Here is a 2,500-nt window from a genome sequence, read left to right as displayed (position 1 = left end):
AGTACTTTCGGTCCTATTCGGACCCTTTACTGAGGACCGAAAGTACTCGCTAACTCGCTTTTTCATTTTTTCCTTCGTGGCAAAAAAACCTTTATATATATATATATATATATATATATATATATATATATATATATATATATATATGTGTGTGTGTGTGTGGTGTGTGTGCGTGTGTGTATGTATATGAACAAAGTAACTTGTTCGTATAATCATCACGTTTTTATTTCTTCGTGATTTAAAATCAAACACACAAACACACACACACACACACATACACACACGCACACACACACACACACACACACACACACACACATATATATATATATATATATATATATGTGTGTGTGTGTATATATATATACATATATATGTACAAAGAAATTTTTATGCCCAGAATACTTGTTATTATAATTTCTTGTCATTATTTTATTCTCGCTGATCTTGTAGTTTTCGTGTTCCTTATCAGTTTTATCCTTCATTAATGCTTCAATACATTTATGAGTAAGAAGCAATATATACTAACAGGCTGTTTGTACAGACAATTTTAGTGAACTACTTCAGTCCGTATTATTGGAGGATGGCCTTTCAGTTTTGTAGTATGACAACACATTCCATTCGAAAAGTTGTAGAATTATAACCAACAAAGATGAGTTTGAAGGATTCACTTATTATCTCATGTGAACATTACATTTACGTACAACATCGGCAATCAGTGATATTGTTGGTGATAGTATTATTCCCCATCATAATGGATGATACGAGGAACCAACTTTTATCAGCAATATTTCTTTTATAAGCCTTCTTTCTTCCTTTTTCTGTACCATATGATATTTTTAGGTAGATTAAAACTTTTCCATGCTGGTGTTATTGTTAACAACAAGCTGGATATTACTTTCTCTGCTTTTTCTTGTGTAGCTTAGTTGTAGAGCACTGAGCTTGCGTTCACGGTTTCCAAAGTTCGATCCTGGATACCCAAACCAGACGACCTAGCTTGAAACGGTAGTAGATAGCATTAACCTCATTAACCTGAAATCAAAGACGGGCCACTCAGAAACTGGCCAACTTTCTGTGGTGTCCTGGCAATCCTGCGGCCTAGTATGAGTACAAGAAAATTAGACTTTTATTGACAGTTTTCCTGAGGTGGAGCTCGTGAGCTCCCTGGTCACGTTCACGAGCATTACCGGACTCGCGTAGGCGTCACTGCCCTCTCCTGCAGCGTTCAGGCGTTACCTGACCAGTAGTGCCACTGACATCCATCAAAGTAAAGATAATATTTATGCTCGAGAACTTGAAGTTCTTGATCACTTATTAGAGTACATGGAGGAGACAGATAGCTTCGGAGGGGCACATGGGAGTCACGAATTTTGTATAACATCACCCCGGTCCCACACCGAGATGATAAAATTGAGACATGAGATCTAACTTTATGAAAATATCTCTCTCTCTCTCTCTCTCTCTCTCTCTCTCTCTCTCTCTCTCCCTTATAATGAGATGAAACGATATATAGTGTCAAATTTTGAGTCACGCACTATGTATGTGCAAATAGTTTTAACTTCCGACTCTCTCTCTCTCTCTCTCTCCCTCTCCCTTACAAGGAGATAAAAGGAGATATAATGAGATTAAACAATGGTGTCAAATTTTGAGTCACGCACTATGTATATGTGCAAATAGTTTTAACTTTCGACTCTCTCTCTCTCTTTCTCTCTCATTTTCAAATAAATGGCTTATTGTTGAATGAAAGTAAAACGCAATGTATATTCCTAGGCTCCAGGCAGTATCTATCCGAAATCGGGGATAACATCAAAATCAATTTTAATGGGGCCATCATCGAACCGATGGAATCCGTAAAGAATCTTGGAGTGCACTTCGATAAATACATGACATTCGAAAAACATATTGATGAACTGCACAGAAAAGTTATGGGGACGCTTATTTATCTCAATAGACTAAAAAATTTATTCGAACCAGATACCCGCCTAATCGTAGTGCAATCGTTAGTATTAAGTTTAATTCATTACTGCTATATAATATGGGGTTCAACAAGCAACGTCCTTATGCAACGAGTACAAAAACTTCAAAATTTTGCTGCTCGGGTGGCTATGGGTACAGTGAGAAAATATGACCATATATCTCCAATTTTACTAGAACTGGGTTGGTTGAAAGTGAAAAACAAGTACACTTTTGATGTCTGTGTTTTTGTTTCTAAAGTTTAAAAAAATGTTTTCCCGAACTGGCTTTATAATTTTAGAACCGTTGACTCGGTGACAGGGATGACTACAAGACAAGCAAATAATCTAGTGTCCAGAAGAGCCAATACCGATATAGGATCAAGGGAAATAAATATCAAAGGTCCACAGTTATGGAATGGTTTACCTGGCTCATTGAAAGACGAAGAATCCCTAAGATCTTTTAAAAATAAAACTAAGAAAACAAATCTTTTAAAAAATTTTAAACAATAATTAATCTTCGTAGATAAGTTTTATAGGAAACAACC

Source organism: Macrobrachium nipponense, chromosome 27, assembly GCF_015104395.2.
Source record: "Macrobrachium nipponense isolate FS-2020 chromosome 27, ASM1510439v2, whole genome shotgun sequence".
NCBI lineage: Eukaryota > Metazoa > Arthropoda > Malacostraca > Decapoda > Palaemonidae > Macrobrachium > Macrobrachium nipponense.
Note: the sequence above shows the minus strand (reverse complement) of the source record.